Genomic DNA, 19640 nt, shown 5'->3' on the forward strand with positions numbered 1-19640 from the left:
TATCTCTCTTCTACGAGGGTGATGCGGAAAGAGTTAAGATTTCATTATTTTGAATTTTTTTTGTTAAATCAGAAAAAACAATATTAATGGAGATATCAGTATTTTTTACTAAATTTTGTGAAGTGACTAAATGTAGCTTTAACCATTAACCTTAAGATTTTTTTTACAATATAATTTCCTAAGTCTATTTAATATCTTCATTATCATAAAAAAACAACCTATATCCATGTTAACTCCACATCTACCACTCTTAGAGGGATGAAATCTATTTATCCCTCCCAGCACTTGGTAGACCAAGAATTAAGATGGATCTAAGCTGATAGAATTTCCCCTTTAAATAGTCTATGCTCACATGAATACCATGGTATTACCATGGGTCAATACCATGGGTTATCATAAACCTGGAGCTTAAAAACTACTATTAGTAATTTATAAAAATTAATAAAATTAATAATTGATTCTTATTTTATTTTTTTATTTTAACCAAGTTAAAATGTTTAAGTGACATTAAATTACGAGATCCATTTTTACTATTGATATACCAAGCCCTGAGAGGGATCAAATATTTTTTCACTCTATGTTAGTTTGCATATCACGATATTTGATCCAGAGTAAATATGGATCTATGCTAGTTTAATTCCCCCCTCTAAATAGGTTGCATTCCATGTGAATACCATGGGTCAATACCATGTGCCATCTTTATTTTTATTAATACTACTATTAGGGTTAATAATGTTTTTTTGCATGGTATTACTAATAATTTGGCCAATAGGCTTCACCCAAATATAACACATTTTTTGAGTGTTTGTAAATATAAGGTGACATATGGAGTAAATATAAAAAAATGTTTTATTTATTTACCATACCTCCATTGTATTTATATTTTTATTTATAACTATCATAAATACATTTTCTTGAAAATGAGGGAAAATGGAAGATTGTAACTCCTAATTTCAAGGGCTAAATTTACTTTTTTTACCCTCTCCCTTAAAATAACGTAGGCTAACCTCCATACCTAAATTTTTTATAGAATAAATTTGAAGCGATTTGTAACAATGTACTATGATACAAAATATTCACCCAATAAAAATATAAAACCCCTTAATTTAGCCCAAGGGCGAAAATTTGCCCCTAAAATTTTCCATGCAGTAGGTCCATGTCTTTCTTGAATGGTCATCAATGAATGTTACATCATAGAGATGACCTCCAAGTTTCTTGTCATACATAGGCCTGCACAAATCAGAATGTATGAGATCTAATATTTCTTTAGATCTAGATTCATTGTGATGAAATGGCTTTCTAGTATGCTTCCCAAAGAACATCCCTTGGATAAACCTTCATGGTCTAGCTTCATATCAATAATGCCATTAACCAATTGAATAAGAGTAGGGATGACCCTATAATGAAGATGGCTATAACTTCAATGCCATAGTTCAATGGGAGTTATTTCCATATGAACACGATCTTGAGGAGATGCACTGATAACCTTGTAAAGACTTCCTTCAAAAACTCCAATAACCCTAGCTTTGTCAATACTAGAGTTCTTTCCCCAAACTAATACTTTTACATTAACAAAATAAATTATTTCCCTCTCATATTCTAAACAACAAATAGAGTGTAAATTATTATTGAAACCTGGAACATAGAGAATGTTGTTGAGATGCATCTTCGATCCATTGTCCAACTTTAATGATGTATATCCGAAGCCTCTAATAACATAGATTTTCTTATCACCTAATTCCACTACATGAGAGGATGACTCCTTTGATAGTGTGTGAAGTTTCCTACTTTCAACTGTCATATGTCTTGATGCTCCATTATCAATGATCCATGAATTATCATTAGTAAGAGATCCTGTAAGAGCAGCCAAGAATCCATGACTTTGGAATTTGTTGAATAGGTAGTAGATGATCTTCTTGATCCATCTTTCGGCAGATTTGAAACCCAGTATTATGTAATTCAACATAGAGGATGAATCCATGCCAACAAACTGATCTTTTAGATCTTTGAATTCTCTTGACCTTAGCTATAATACCATGTTGTAAAATCAGAGATATTATATTAGGGTTTGATTCTCTGATCTTGATAACTAATTGTGAGTGTGTTGGCTTCTTTTACTTCTTTGTTATATTATCTTTCATCAAGAAATTATACATACATGAAGATCAAAAAATAAGAGACACAAAATATAGGCATATTCCAGGGAAAAACCCCCCTTGAGGGGAAAACCGAGTCAAAGTAATTCTTCCTTTCAATAGTCTTCTTTGAGAATCTTCACCCTAGACCTAAACCAAACTTTCCCTCCACACCACGTCAGCCTCCAATATCTTTGACTATGCAACAAATCTGAGCAACATGCAACTTGTAGCAACAACAAAACCTTATGAGACTTTGATCTCCTTAAATATACCACGAAACAAAGAGATAGAGGCACCAAAACTTTGATTTTCCTCTTCTCTAGAGACTCCCCCAAAATTGTACTTATTTTCTCCTTTTGGAAGCAGACTTCACATCCCCAACACTTCCGAGAATATATTGAATTGCTTGGGAGAGTGATGGCTCCAAATGACTTCAAATTCCTTCTATATATAGCCTTCTTATGGGTTGAATGAGGGTGTCTAAGCTGAATTGATCTTCCTTAGGTGGACATGAGGTGGAGGACACATAATTCATATTTTTCTTGAGACAAAACCTTTTTACATGATCTGAAAGCGCAAGAAGGGTCTCTTCTAATGTACAAATACTCTATAAACTCAATATTAATCCTAGGAGTCCATAACAGGGATTTTGACTAAGATAATGATGACCCAAGCATGAAGCCCATGCTTTAATTAGTCAGTGTTATGATAATAAAAATTATTTTCTTTATTCTTTTGACAAGTACATTATTGAAGACCGAACATAGTTACCTTTTCCAACATTTCTCTCTCCCTCTGTAGGATACATAATGACAAGTCATTGAGCCCAAGAAGCTACAGTGGGTATAGACATCAGCGTGATGAGACAATATCAGTGGACACGTGGCATCCTATTTCAACATTGTTAGTGGCCCAATGGGACAAATCAACATGACATGTGTCACCTCTTAGGAGTCACAATGTGAGGAAATGACATTAGCATATTAGAGGTCGAAATATTGGAAGATGAGGATATCTTAACTCTTGTGCAAATGTTGACAGAGAAGTTATGATAAAGGGGGCTCTAATATTACCTGGCACATGGTCGTATGAAACTCAAAGGAACAAAGGGCTAGCCGAAGGGAGTTCAGGGTATCATGAATGAGTAATATCATAAGATATTGTTTGTTGAAGTTATGATACAAAATGGCTCCGGTATAATGCTAAGTTAACGGTCACAGGTCCAGTCATATGAGAAAGAAAAATGCTCAAGGAGCTAAGGGCAAAGCGGGATAAGGATATCGGAGCAGTGTGATATCATAACATTTCGTTGGTGTAAGTTATGATATGTTGGAGTTTTGATGATATATATACATTGATTTAAATATATGGATGGGTCGAAAACTAAAGAATAAATGCAATATGGTAGAATTGATTTATGAAGTTAGCTAGATCTGTAGATGGCCCTAAGATAAGGAAATGAGGACAACATTTAACAAAGAAGATCTGAAGTGATGGAGATATAAATTGGATACTTCACGTACACGTCTGGTTGAGTTAAATGAGGAACAAAGGGTTAATTCTTGAGTGTTGTCAAGCTTTGTGATGCACTAACTAAGCATGGGAGTCTTGGTAGAGTGTGTAGGCCACCTAATATTAGATTTGTGACATGGATATTTACGCAGGGAATCAGTGGAGAACTTGAAATTCCATCTGTGTATTTAATGTTATGAAAAAGTTAAACATGCATACCAAACAACAGCAATAGGAGCCAAGCCAAAGTACACTTGGGAAATATGGACACAGGCAGATGAAGCAACAGTACCAGGAGTTATACATTGATTTATATAGATGGATGGGTCGAAAACTAAATAATAAATGCAATTTGGTAGAATTGATTTATGAAGTTAGCTAGATCTACAGATGGCCCTAAGATAAGGAAATGAGGACAACATTTAACAAAGAAGACCAGAAGTAATGGAGATATAAATTGGATACTTCACGTACACATTTGGTTGAGTTAAATGAGGAACAAAGGGTCAATTCTTGAGTGTTGTCAAGATTTGTGGTGCATTAACTAAGCATGGGAGTCTTGGTAGAGTGTGCAGGCCACCTAATATTAAATTCGTGACATGGATATTTACGCAGGGAATCAGTGGAGAACTTGAAAGTCCATCTGTGTATTTAATGCTATGAAAAAGTTAAACATGCATACCAAACAATAGCAGGAGGAGCTAGGCCAAAGTACACTTGGGAAATATGGATACAGGAGGATGAAGCAACAACAGCAAGATTTATGCTGAAGTAAACTTGGGCAGTATGGACACAAGAAACAGAGAAAGCTTTTTGCAGTGTGCATTAGTGAATCAAGAACATTGATTTCCATTTAGCAATTTGGGGGAGCATAGCATGTTGTCGAAGTGTTGAGTAGTGAGAGATGAGAGAAGACATAAAGCTCTAAGTACCTTGAGCAGATAGAGTGCTTGAGAAGCGAGAGAAATGATAGTGTCGTGAGAAGAAAAACATGGGAAGATCGGAAGAGTGTGCAACGAAGAGCTTGTGTGAGAGAAGGCAGGGTGCTAAGGACATGTTCCTGTGAGTAGTGAGAAAATAGAAGTTGCATAAGACAAAAGGGATTTTGTGGAATAGCAGTAAACTTAGAGTAGAATTTGTTTTTGCATCCAACCATTTTGGTATTTTACTTGTAATAAATATGCCTCTATTTTTAGTTTAAAAATTGTATGAAAATGTAGAACATTGGAACGAGAAGTTTGGTTCCTGCATTCAAAAGAGGTTGGTGATTCTTGGAAAGTCGGTCCCTCTTGTCAAGTTGGTTCTTTCGAAGCTAAGGGGGTCGATCCCTCGTGTCAGTGGGTGCTCACAAAGAAACATATGTAATTAGTTAGGTGATTAATTTACATCATAAACAAACAACAATTTGGTGGTTTTTTCCCTTTGGGTTTCCACACGAAAAACACTATGTCAAATGTGTGTTTCTCATATGATTGATTGTATGAAGATGAATACTTATTCTCACTTTATTTATGAATGAATTATATCACAAGTAATAGAATAAAAAAAGGGACTGTAAGCTATTCCAAAAAGAATTAAGAATCTCACAATTACTGATTCACCCATCCCCCCAACTAATTCCTTATTCCATCACTAACCTGATCAATGTAATTTGTGATTAGAGAAAAGAGTTTGTTCGTTGTCATTTTCATCTTTGATATCAGCTTCTTTCTTGTGGGCATTTCCGACATAAAACATTCTTGTCCTTGAAAATTAACTTTCTATCCCTTTTGCATAAATTAACCAACACTTACCAAATTATGCTTGATACCAAGGACATAATATACTTCTGAAAGTTTCTTCGGTTCCCCCTGCTTCGTCAGAATATTGACCACTCCATTTCTATCTACATCCATTATCTTTTCAGTGACCAACTTTACCTTTGTCTTCATAGATTGATCTAGATTTACGACCAAATTCTTATTGCTCATCATGTGGTGACTGAAACAACTATTTAATAACCTATAGTAGTTGCTACAACACCCTCCAAAAGTATAGCCTATACCCAATTTCAGAGCCTTCCTTGATTTGTTTGGTCGTTGCCAGAAACTAACTTTGGAACTCATTTAATTTGTTTTCGTAGAGTCTTGTGTTCCCCTTTGCAATATGGGAAAAATGTGGTCCTTTAGCATGTTTTTTGTCATATCCTATGTATGAGATCGTTCTGGTGGTTCTAAGAGATCATATTTGTACAAATGTTTTTTTCTAACCTTGTAAGTACTCATCTCATTCATTTCCAATGTTTTGAGCATTGTCGCACAAGTGTCGTCACGGTCACCACAAAGTACAACTTGGTGTCGCACTTGTTGTAAATTTTTCACAGAGAGGGAAATCCTTTTTTCATGTCTTCCGATTATCTTTGTTTTCATTTCATCAAATATTCTAAGTGTGTGATCACAGTCAAAGTTCATCGCCATTCACACTGATCTCACTAATCCCACACTTAGCCATTTTCAGAAAAACTTCCAGACTGGGAAACCTATATTCACTAGGCCTCCCTTAAGCTGAACAATGTGTAGTAACATTCCTCTAGCTATGACCTTACTACTTGGCATTGTGTGATACGTAATTACAGCCCCCCACGACTCCTACACTGTGCAATTTTTGTGCTCAAACCCATGCCTTCACCTCCAGAATTGTGTAATCATTCTTCCTAGCCCAGCCTCCATTGCATTCTATGCAATCACAAGCCTAAAGATCATCCCCTGAGCCATTGACCCACACATATCTACATTAGCCTTTCCTCCCATGTGTCCCTATTGTAGCGGCTACAACCTGTTACACTAAAAAATGTCACCATGACTATTTACAGTTAGTATGGCTCAATCAACAGTCATGCTACCCTCTTAGGCAAGTCTTATGCCTCCGCTATCCATCTCAAACTCAAAGAAGAGAGAAAGTCTTGTAAAAAATGTGTTTATCTCTGGGGACGCAGGTTCTCTCAAGCCTTACCTGCGGGGACGCTCACAATGTTCACAAAAGCTGCATCCTAGGACACTCTGTATGTTAAGGGACAGGTGCGTCCTTCTGTAAAGGCAAAATGCGCAAGTTTCATCTTAAAAAAGTTACTTGTGGTTACTTCTAGAACTTTCTAGAGGTCGGTTTGATGAAATGGATGCGCCTCCAGTTGGTTCATGTATCCCTATTAAGGAGGAACTTATCCCATCAATAAGGGAGCTATCCCACCCAAAGAGGGGGATTATCCCATTGATGGTGGACCTGAATAACCTCTTTACAGCACTATAAATAAAGGCATTGAGCCAGAGGGAGGGGAGGTTGAAAGCTATACATTTCTAAGGGTAAATGCTGCAGGAATTAGGACTCCCATTTAGAAGCTTGTGAGGAGAGATTGCCATCTTTGCTTGTTCTATTTGGAAGTAGGTGAGCTTTGTCAAAGTAGAGGAAGACTCTTGTGGACCCTGGAAGGAGCTTGCACAACACCAAGGCTCAGGTTGTAATGGTTCTTTTTGATTACCTTTAATGCAAATTGGTCCATTCTTCTCAATAACTTGTTGTTTATGGGTTATTTCATGTACTCCTTGGTCTATATGTTGAATATGCTTTGTTTTATGTTATAATCAGGTGCTATTTAATTGTTTGACTGTTGGTGATTGCAGGTTTTGGAGAAAAGGAGGAACTCATCCAGATCAACAAAGCTTGGACTTCTACAACAACGTTTGGACAAAGGTAAGAACGAAACACTTGATTTCTCATATCATAATGCATGTTTAGAGAAGGATAGCTCCAGTTTGTTTTGTTTGTCATTAGAATGTCTTAGACTTCTAGGAAGGTCAGTTGTGTCCGCACTTTTGACTGATTCCCTGTGACAAATTGGCGACTCCGCTGGGGATTCCATTAATGTGAAAAGTATTTTCCTTTGTATGAACTTTACTTTGAGAAAATTGGTTTATTTTTCTGGTTTTGGCTCTGTGACCTTGTCTCTGGGTGGGTTAGCTTAGGATTAGTTTTATTTTGGGTTTTCTTGAGTTTTTCAGTAGGACGCACCCTCTGAGTGCTGCACAGTGCGTCCCTGGACGCACTGTCGTGGTGTGCACAGTGCGGGCCCGCACCTGTCTTAACGGGTTGCCTGCGTCCCCTGTTAAAATTTGAGAAAATTCCATTTGTTACACTTTTTGCTCTTAGATTTTGTTTTTTCTTAGTTTTTTCTGCCCAGATTCATTAGTCCCTTGCCAAGAATCTTCACCTGAACTTGTTTCATTAGCATTCCTGTTTTAAGCTTTCATCAATTGGGTGTTTTGAGTCTCTTTTTTGAGAAATTCTTGATTTGATTTCCTTTGGTCATTACTTGGAGGTTTGTCTCAGTCTTTTCACAGTTTTGCATCTTTTTGCTTCTGTTTTTGCAAAAAAAATTCCCCCTCATTCGCCGGGGGGGGCTAAATTGTGTATGAGTGTTAATCGCCTTTGAGTGTTTTTATTTGATCTTTGGAACTCTCACCCAATTTTCTCGACTTGCACTTGATTGGTTCTTAGATTACATTAGAATCATCTTGTGTTTGAGAATTCTCTTGCATAGATCACATTTGCGTAATTAGAATTCTCATTTTCAGAATATGAATGAAAAATGTGCATAGATTACATTTGCATACTTTTCAAGTGAATTGTGCTTAGATTACCATTGCATAGTTTACATTCTGAAAAATCAATCGTAGATTTAGATCAGTTTTCTTTGGTTTGAATTTACACGAAAATAAAAAAATGGTTTGGAATTGATTTGCATTAGTTTTCCTTGATGAAATTAGTGCATTAGAGAATTTGTTATATTTTCTCTTAGTGATCAATTTTTTGCATTGTTGGAAGTGAATGGAAACTCTCTCCTTACTTTAGTTAGGATTCATCGAATTGAAAAGATTACATTATCATATTCGATTGCATTCAGTTGAGTCGGGTCATAACACCATTGGTTTCATCTCCATTTACCCATTTGAGTAATAACAGCCTTAATAACACAGCGCTTAATTAAAATTCATCTAGTAATTTTTACATTTCTAGGGCTCTGATACACCAACATAGCTTAGGCTAGTGTCTTGGATTAGGATCTAGTTAACAATCCAAGATAGTAAAACCAAACAAGTAGCTGATCTTGTGATAGAATCAAATCCAATTGTTACATTTACACTCTGGGAAAGCTCCTCTTAAAGGAGAAGCACGAGCTCGTGTCCGAACCAGTGAGGGGATCCATCCTCCCTCGTTGGGAACGACGCCAGACAGTACGTATTACAAACGGTAAACCTCGGATTAACCATTGTCGAGGAGCCAGGGGTCACTTATCGGTAAACCTTGGATTACTGTCAAGGAGCCGGTAAGGGGATTGAGCTTGCTACTCTGCCCTTGCGTGCTGTCAGAGTTTAGACTGTTCCCCCAGGTGTACTTGTGGCCATTGGTAACCTTAGTGACCATAATCTTTAGGATTCTACCCAAGGTGACGGTGGAGGGAAGATCCCACTGTACCTAGAGCAGACGTCAGTTATACTCACTTGGATTTTCCGGGGGGTTCACTTCACTCGAGACGGTTAAAGTGGAGGAACTTGGTCCAGTCTATTCATTAAGCAGGTTGCCGGGGTAACTGTTCCACCCACCACTTCTGTACTGAATTCGGCGATGTTGGGCTTCATCACCAACTAGTGTTTTCGGTCCGGAAGGCTACTGTTTGTGTATGGTTTGACTCCTAGATTTGATAGCGCGTGTTAATTTGTTTGTTTTTACTTTTAGAGACCATAGGTGTGAATTGTGAATTTTAATTGTTAGGTGTGAATTGTGAATTTTTAATTTTAGTTTTAAGATTGTTAATAAAATTCACTGAAGTTGAATATAATGGCAAATGTTCCGGAATTTATCAACCTAGGAACCCCTCCTAATGAGAATCCTAGTACTTTTCCTTACTTTGGAAATTTTGGTCCTCCTTATATGGCTACTTTGTCATTACCTGGATTTACAATAGGTTTACCGATATGGTTATTTTCAACTTCGTTGGCCCAAAGTACTCCAATTGTTCCACCTCAACCGGATGCTTCACCTCAACAGAGTTCACCATCTCAACATCACCAACCTTCTATTGACCCTTTACCTTCTTCGCCTAATTTTTCTTCCTCCATTTCTTCCTCTTCGCCTGGTAAAAGCCTTGATGCTAGTAACCAGGAGGCTAAGAAGAAGAAGAAAGGGAAGAAGAAGAAGCAAGATAAGAAAGAAGTCAACCAACCAACCATGGCTGTAAGTGTTAGTGGTGTTGAGGAAAATTCCGACATGCATCGTAAACCCAAATACCCTTGCAGGCTTTGTAAGGGTGACCACTTCCTTGTCAATTGTCCTGGTATTCCAAAGGTCTTGGAAGTTTGGTCAGAAAAACCTCATCAACTTTCCATTGATCCATCAACCAGTGATAGTCAGGTTCCTGGGAAAAAGGGTAAAGTTAGGTTTCCTTGTAAGTTATGCAAAGGGAGTCATCAAACTCACATTTGCCCTCACATGGATGAAGCCTCAACGTTGTTGGAAAACCTTACTGTTCCACAACAAGAATTTCCAACTGGTTACCATAAACTTTCTCCCAACCTACCTTCAACCGACAGAGTGATTGATCTAAATTCAAGAACGGTCGATCACACTCTTCCATTGGAGAGTGAAACTCATGTCACTCAGGTTGATGATCAATTAGTTGATCAAGTGGTCGATTCAATTTCACATTCGGTCGATCACACTCTCCCTTTCGAGAGTAAATTTCATACCGCTGATGTTCTTCTTGTTACATCAGATTCTTCTATGCCGGGGGGCATTTCACCTGTTTCTACAGAACCCCCTCCAAGTACTGAGGTCTTTTCCTTTGATTGGAATAGACTGACAGAACCTCGTCTTCCTTCCTCCATCCCTTTCCAAATCATTATCAAAGCTGGTGGTAGGGACATACATCGTACGCAGGTAGATGAAGGTGCTTCTGTTAGTATTTTATCCTCAACTGTTTGGAGAGCTTTGGGTTCCCCTCAACTTGCGCCTATTACGCAGAATCTGAAAGCCTTTAACAGAACCATTAGTGAACCTTTAGGGATCCTTCCTAAGTTTTCTATTACCTTGGAAGGTAAAACTGTCTGTATTGATCTTATGGTAGTTCGAGGTCCCTTGGATTTCAATTTACTCCTTGGGCAAGACTATGTTTATGCAATGAAAGCTATCGTATCGACACTCTTTCGCGTGATGTCTTTCCCTCACAATGGCAGTATTGTGACTGTAGACCAGCTTTCATTCCCTAGTCTTTTTTCAACTACCAATAATATGACACCCCTAAATGTTCCTGATTCTCAAGTGGTATCTACCCTGCCACGGGTTAACTATGTGGCAACTGGTCCCATGTTTTCAGTTACCGATGTAAGTGAGCCTCTCACTGTTGATTTAGATCCGGTAATTGACATGGAAAACTCTATGGGATTATTTGAACACGATGTTCTTATCCCTTTTGAGTCCCTTGACATGTGTTCCTTCCAAAGAACTATTCTTCCTTTTGATGAAGATCTCTTGGAAGCCATGATCAAGGTGTGTCCATTGACATGTCTTTCTTCCAGTTAGAAGCCATGATCAGTGGGACCGAGGAAAGTTCCTTTTACTGTGTCAACCTCGTTAAAAAATGAATCAGTGAGTATGAGGATAGTTTGTTCCTCTCTCAACCTCGTTAAAAAATGAAACTGGATGATACGAGGAAAGTTCCTTTTACTGTGTCGACCTCGTTAAAAAATGAATCAGTGAGTACGAGGATAGTTTTTTTCCTGTATCAACCTCGTTAAAAAATGAAATAGGCTGTAATGAGGATAGTTCTTTTACTGAGTCAACCTCATTAAAAAATGAATCAGGTAGATTTTAGGACATGTAGGTAGATTGTAGAAAGTATGATTTTGAGGATAGTTCCTGTTACTGAGTCAACCTCGTTAAAAAATGAATCAGGTATGAGGATAGTTTCTTTTACTGAGTCAACCTCGTTAAAAAATGAATCAGGTATGAGGATCGTTCTTTTCTTGTGTCAACCTCCTTAAAAATGAAACAACTCCCTTTTCAAGTTAAATATTGAAAGTAAACCTTCATTCCACCCATCTGGTTGAATGCAATGAAGCCTGGGGGGCATGTACCTCGTTTTACATCATTAAACTGGGGGCATGCGAACTTTTTGAGCATAGTTCCTTGTCTTGTGTCAAGCTCGTTAAAAAATGAAACAAGGGTAGGTTAAGTAGGTAGATTGTAGCGAGTAGTCATGAGCATAGTTCCTTATCTTGTGTCAAGCTCATTAAAAAATGAATCAAGGATTTTTGAGCATAGTTCCTTGTCTTGTGTCAAGCTCGTTAAAAAATGAAACAAGGGTAGGTTAAGTAGGTAGATTGTAGCGAGTAGTCATGAGCATAGTTCCTTATCTTGTGTCAAGCTCATTAAAAAATGAATCAAGGATTTTAGAGCATAGTTCCTTGTCTTGTGTCAAGCTCGTTAAAAAATGAATCAAGGTTTTTAGAGTAGAGTTTTTGTTAGGTAGATCGTAGAGAATAGTTATGAGCATGGTTCTTTGTCTTGTGTCAAGCTCGTTAAAAAATGAAACAACTCCCTTTTCAAGTCAAATCTTTACAAGATCTTGAAAGTAAAGCTTCATTCCATCCAACTGGTTGAATGAAATGAAGCTTGGGGGGCATGTACCTTGATTTGCGTCATTTTGCTGGGGGCATGTGAACTTATAACAAGCATAGTTTTTCGTTTCAAGCTTGCATAAACATGAAACTGAATCCGAGCATAGTTCTTTTCCTGTGTCAAGCTCGTTAAAAAATGAAACAAATCCTCCTCTACTTGAGTCGAGAGATTGACTAGATCTCGTAAATGTTAAGTTGTATTTTTAGGTTAGTTATTTCAGTTTTTTACGTAATTTTAGGTCGGGTCTTTCAAATGATCTCGTACTTGAACCTTCATTTCATCCACCATAGTTGAGTGAAATGAAGCTGGGGGGGGCATGCGCTCTAGAAGTTATGCTTAGGGGGCATCAAGCACAGTTTTTTCTCTGTTTCAAGCTTGTGTAAAAATGAAACTACTTTGAAGCATAGTTTTTCGCTGTTTCAAGCTTTTGTAAAAATGAAACCTATCTCGAGTCAATTTCAGTTATTTTCAAGACTCGTTAAACTCATGAAAATCCCGAGATTATTTTGCTATCTTTCAGTCTCGTAAAACATATGAAAATGCCGAGTTCTTTCCGTCTTTTCCTGCTCGTAAATTAAATTGAAAGTCGGCCATATGAGTACATTTTTATCATTTTTTCGAACTCATTAAAACTTACGAAAAAATGAAAGCCATGAGTACATTTTTATCATTTTTTCGAACTCGTTAAAACTTACGAAAAAGTGAAACATCAGAGTCATCTTTTAAGCCCTTTTCTGACTCCTAAAATATGAAAAGATTGCCGAGCGTTTCTTTTACACTCGTTAAAACGGAATTAAAAGACGGTCCCCTTATAGCTCTTTTCTTACCGTAAAATCAGGAAAAGATTGCCGGGTTTTTGTCGTTTCAAACTCGATACGGAAATAAAACGACGTGTCCTTGATCGCTTTTTACTTTTCAGGTCAGTGGCACTAATTATGAAAGTACTCCTTGGTCGCAAGATCAAGCGGTTCCCCCAGGTATTATTTTATACTTTTTCGGGCTTGAGGGACACAAATCTACGAAAAAGTTCAACGTGGAGTCTCCTTTAGTTTTTTCAGACTCTCTAAAATTGAAAAACGCCGAGTTTCTCCTATACTGGGCTCGTTAAACTTTTACAGTAGAGGACCTGTTCAATTACAAACAGGAACGAACCACTCCTTCCTAGGGTTCGAATTTAAACTAGGTTGGACTCATCCGAAGGATGAGCTTATAATCAAGCATATGTTATCCTCCTCAAGCTTGTTAAAAATAAAGAGGTACTTGCCAGAAATGGTGGGGGAAAAGAGAGAAGAATGAACCTGTTTGTTACCTTTTGTCTCAAAAGAAACTTTATTACCACTCTTGAACACGACACTTTTCATTCACCTGGGTTGGGAAATCTTTTACCTCACAGTTGATCAAACCACTTTGAAAGTCTTTAACCGGGTTCTGGGGATTAACTTTGAGTTATTCGTCACCAAGCCATCTGTCGTGTCGTTATGTGTTCAAGAGGTCTGCAAGCAAAACTTTCATCTGCAAAATACTTGTCATCCATTTGACCATCCCTAAGTCAGTCCTTACAACAACATTTCTTCAACTTGAACAATGATTTCGTGTTGCGGTCTTACCTGCAACGGGTCGCTTTCTATCGACATCGACACATTATCTAGAAAGATGACTTAGGAATCGACAGTACCTTGAAGTCTGCATGCATCAATGGCAGGTTTCTCGCCTTTGACGTCAGTTTACATCATTGACTTTCGATCAAAGGATTCCGTGAAGTGTTCGACATCAAAACATCTATTCACATTTCACGGGTTGTGCTTGGTACTTTGAGAACCATTGACATTACTGGTGGTCTCTCTCACGCTTGTTAACAGTTTACATCATCGACCGGTAATCAAGTGGTTTCTAACATGTTCGACATCAAATCATTTAATCACATGGCTAGAATCGTACCAATTCGGGAAGTAGAAGTGAAGACCCTGGATCTAGTTTCTACCATCCAGGCTACGAGGAGTTTTGTATTCATTATCTATGTAGACTAATCATAAACAGATGGCTGCGTCCATACTGTGTCTACAAAAGTCTATAAAAATGATGTACTGCAAGATCATTCCTGTATCAGAGTAGTTAGTCCATTAGTTAAAGTTTTGAATCTGAGTATGGGAATGCCTACCTCAGTGATGATATAATCTTATACATGTATTTTGTGTTGAAAATTGCAGGTTCCAACCAGGTCATCCACAAGACAATCCTTGAAATGATAAAGCGCTTCACCCTTCCTAGAATTACAAAACCCTAATCTATTCCAAGCTTCGCACTTTAGGGGGCAATCTGTTACACTAAAAAATGTCACCATGACTATTTACAGTTAGTATGGCTCAATCAACAGTCATGCTACCCTCTTAGGCAAGTCTTATGCCTCTGCTATCCATCTCAAACTCAAAGAAGAGAGAAAGTCTTGTAAAAAATGTGTTTATCTCTGGGGATGCAGGTTCTCTCAAGCCTTACATGCGGGGACGCTCACAATGTTCACAAAAGCTGCGTCCTAGGACACTCTGTATGTTAAGGGACAGGTGCGTCCTTCTGTAAAGGCAAAATGCGCAAGTTTCATCTTAAAAAAGTTACTTGTGGTTACTTCTAGAACTTTCTAGAGGTCGGTTTGATGAAATGGATGCGCCTCCAGTTGGTTCATGTATCCCTATTAAGGAGGAACTTATCCCATCAATAAGGGAGCTATCCCACCCAAAGAGGGGGATTATCCCATTGATGGTGGACCTGAATAACCTCTTTACAGCACTATAAATAAAGGCATTGAGCCAGAAGGAGGGGAGGTTGAAAGCTATACATTTCTAAGGGTAAATGCTGCAGGAATTAGGACTCCCATTTAGAAGCTTGTGAGGAGAGATTGCCATCTTTGCTTGTTCTATTTGGAAGTAGGTGAGCTTTGTCAAAGTAGAGGAAGACTCTTGTGGACCCTGGAAGGAGCTTGCACAACACCAAGGCTCAGGTTGTAATGGTTCCTTTTGATTACCTTTAATGCAAATTGGTCCATTCTTCTCAATAACTTGTTGTTTATGGGTTATTTCATGTACTCCTTGGTCTATATGTTGAATATGCTTTGTTTTATGTTATAATCAGGTGCTATTTAATTGTTTGACTGTTGGTGATTGCAGGTTTTGGAGAAAAGGAGGAACTCATCCAGATCAACAAAGCTTGGACTTCTACAACAACGTTTGGACAAAGGTAAGAACGAAACACTTGATTTCTCATATCATAATGCATGTTTAGAGAAGGATAGCTCCAGTTTGTTTTGTTTGTCATTAGAATGTCTTAGACTTCTAGGAAGGTCGGTTGTGTCCGCACTTTTGACTGATTCCGTGTGACACAACCACCCTCCAAAGTCTTGGTGTGTACCCAATTTCGAAGCCTCTCTTGAGAGTTTCACTTGATGACTATGCACACTTGGGTTCACTCCCTCAGCTCGCATGAGTCTTCACATTTGCTTTGTTTTTTCATTTCACCAAGTCTTGCATGTTGATGTACAATTCATACTTGCGACCATATTCGAGTTATGCTCAAAGTCTTTGCAACGTGTGTACTCGTTGTGATCACTATGAAAACATCTGTCGCACTCAAACATAGAGTCACATTCATTTTTGCTGAAGCGTCGTCACGGTCGACCAAAGATCAATCACAAGTGTCGTGCTTGTTACCTACACCATCGGTTAGTCATGTTGTACATATGTGTCTAGAAGGTTTGATTCATCTTGTCATCAATTCATGCAAGTGTGTGTTGTAAGATAACATACGCATCTTTCACTCGTTCACACACTTAGTCATTTGTTGAAGTTTGGATGACCTGACTCCCCTCTGACAATGGGACAATCACCCCACAATTCACTTGATCAACTGTCACCCAGAATAGCACAGGAGCACCAAGCAATTCCTTTCATGTTGTGTTGATGGCAAGAAATTCAATCAACCTTCATGTTGGCCTCCCGGAGAATTGGACCCGATAGCCACCCCAGGACTGACTCCCCTCAAAAATTGCATAGGAGCTACTGACCTTTCCCACTCTGTTGACTGAGGAAATTGCACATACAGGCTAGAAAAACACCCAGTGTCCATCGCTATCTCCCTCAGAAAATTGGACAGTTTTCCTAGCCATCCCTCCCAACAGTTTACCGACTCTTCATCCAGAAAATTGCGCAGTTTTCATGAGGAGGCCCTTTGCTGCCTAGTATTTAGCTTAACTCAAAAATTGAACAGCTACATTCAGTAGGCTGACCTCACAGCATCAATGCAATTTCTCTTTCCAGAAGCTCCCAATAGTAGACTACCAATTCCCTCCACAAATTTCACATTTTCTACTATCAATCTCCCTGTAGGTGACTCCCAGTTCCCTCTAGGAATTGCAGAGTTTCTGCTTCCAATGACCCAGAAGCCAGTTGTCATTACCCTCTAGGAATTTTGCAGTTTTGGCTGCTAGGATCCTGGCCAATTCCTCCAAAAACCTACACAAATCCTATATGCTAATCCTCCCTGTAGCATAGCCTGTTCCTCCAAGAAGTTGCACAATTTTTTCTGTCAAGCCCCTGCTGCCTGCTCGTTCCAGAAAATACACAGATTTGGTCTGCCCTACCTTCCCACAACCTGGACTTTTCCTCCCAAAATATATGCAGTTTTACCCTCCAACCGACCTAGACCTCGTGGACAGTCACTGTCAACTTGGATTTCCCATATTCATCACCTAGTGACCCTTGCATAGTTTTCATCAGAAGTGCCCGGAGCCATCATCCTGTCGCACAACCTTGTTCTCTCTCCGAGTCACCTACATCCGAAATTATCATGTGTCATGGTAGACTAGGAGATTTTTGGATTTGATGTCATCTCGTCATTACTAACTATAGGCATAGGTACACCAATAAGCATAGCGAGACGATGAATGGGATGAACGAAGGGATCACATGTAGAAGGATACATTCAGCAATAGACAAAAGAATGATGGATGCGAAGAGATGTGCTTGTGAACAAATGACCATGCAAAGATGTGTTCGCGGACAGATGGATGAGAAACATGTAAGATGTGCTCATGGATAGACGAACAAACTAACATGCAACTTTCACGAATAGACGAACATTTCAAGCCTTCCAACATACAAGAAAGGAGCAGCTTGCCAAAGCAACATCAAGTGAGCCAATCACCATCGAAGACTCCGCGCACCTTGCCATACAAAGGTGAAGTTGTGACACTCCATGAAGACATCCACCACCTAGCAGCACTACAGCTCGACATGTACTCCAGTAGCACTGGCATGTCAAGTCGTGTCATGAGTCATCTCATCCACATCTCTACTATGGGCCATACTGTCAAGTAATGTAATGTAACATTGAAGTCCAAGAGACACACTTGTTGTACAAAGAGTCATGTAAATTTGAAAATTCATGGAAGTCAAATAGTCATGAGGGTAGTCGAACAACCACATGGGTCAGTTTCACCCTCGACTATAAATACCCCCTCATTTGTACATGGGAAGGACTTTTTCACCTCAACTCCTCCCTCATAGCCAAGAGAGTATGTTATCTTTTCTTTGAGCAGTAAGTAGTGGCTCCAATGCCCCTCACATGGGGTGAGTGATGTATGATGTAACGATGTGTCTTGGAACTTTCGCTTAATTTAGAAGCCTGCTAGTAGGCTAACACGTTTTCACACATGTATTTTATATGTTGTAAGACTAATCTTTAACACTTGTAATGCATGTTGCTTGAACCTGTGTTTAACACTTGAACTGATTCACTTGTTGTAATACACATATGTTAATGAAAATGTATTGTATATGTTGTTAACATTGTCTCGCCCATGTAGACTACACTCCGAGACATCAGACAGACCTTTCACATAAAACTTGCTATAACAACCATTTCACTCATGGAGACTAATCCGCTGAGTGTTATATGTGTTATCTTCCCTTGTGTCTTTTGACTGCCACATCCACGTGGATTGTTCCACCGGAAGCTGTGCATGTCCTACTGTGTTGTCTGTTCTAAGTTGGGACTTCTCCCAACCGACTTGGGGCTCACTCTCACCCTTTCTCCCTCTACAGTGAAAGAACCATTGACACAAGTAAAACTTACATTAATGAGGCATGATGATCCAGGTGGCTCCAAACACATGCAGAAGTCCAAGAGAACTCAAAAATGGCCAAAATTCAAAGTGGTCAGATTGCTCCTAAATTACGACCAGATCGAACTGCTCGTTGCCCTGATTCCAACGGTGTGCATGACACTCAAATCCGAGCTCGTATGAGGGAGAACGAGCCAATCAATGTTTTGGGCAAAGTTGGGTTGTGGGCCAGGTTTAAGTGTCCTACAAATTCACCGTCAACCAACGCGGGAACTTAGCTCCCAAGAGTAAGCAAAATTGTTGCCTCTTTAATTTGTCTAATATCCCTTATATTAGACAAAATAAAAAAATAGCCCTATATTATAAAAAAAATAAGAATAAAAATATGAATATGGGTGGCGGGCCACCACCCCTGCCACCCCTGCCCCCCCCGTTGATTACATATATTAAAACTAATTTTTTAAATTAAATATGGTAGACAGGCCATGACCCCCGTCGCCCCCCAACCAACCACATTAATAAAACATATGTTTGGGTTGTGGGCGGGCCACCTCCAGTGGACCCGGCCAGCGCCCCCACCCACTAAACAAACATACATATATGGGCCAGTGGGAACTGAACCTGCCCAGCCATGTGGTCAGACAAGACCATGGGAAACCCAACCAAGCATCACATTTAAACACACTCCATCCATATTTAATGAAACGTTATAAAGGATACCTGCTGCACCCAAAATTAAAACAATGCGCCCACACAACAGGAAACTGAGCACCATTAAGGAGGGGAAGGATTTGATCCCTTGACCTCTCCTCAACCAATTTATGATTTTACCAATGTGCCAAACTACTTTCTTGGTAAACTCTGCCAAAAAACAAATATATAAACCATGTATTTTTGCTCATTCGACAGACGACATAACGACCGAACAACAGAATGGAGGATGGAAATGAAGTTTCATGCAGAGGAATCATGCCTAGGTGGAAGCATGACACAGTTCTAGGAGGTGAAACCTTGACACACATTTCGAGATAGAATAGTTCCTGATGCAGAGAGGAATCTCAAAGATTCCCTCAGAGGTAAGAATTCATTTTATCTGAATGTAACGAAGTTTACATTCAAGTTTCTCAGATTTTTGCAGGGAACACAATGGCGAGGTTGGATTCGCCTTTTTG

Source organism: Pinus tabuliformis, chromosome 6 (genome assembly GCF_031772625.1).
Source record: "Pinus tabuliformis cultivar Carrire ecotype Pingquan chromosome 6, CPIR1, whole genome shotgun sequence".
NCBI classification, from domain to species: domain Eukaryota; kingdom Viridiplantae; phylum Streptophyta; class Pinopsida; order Pinales; family Pinaceae; genus Pinus; species Pinus tabuliformis.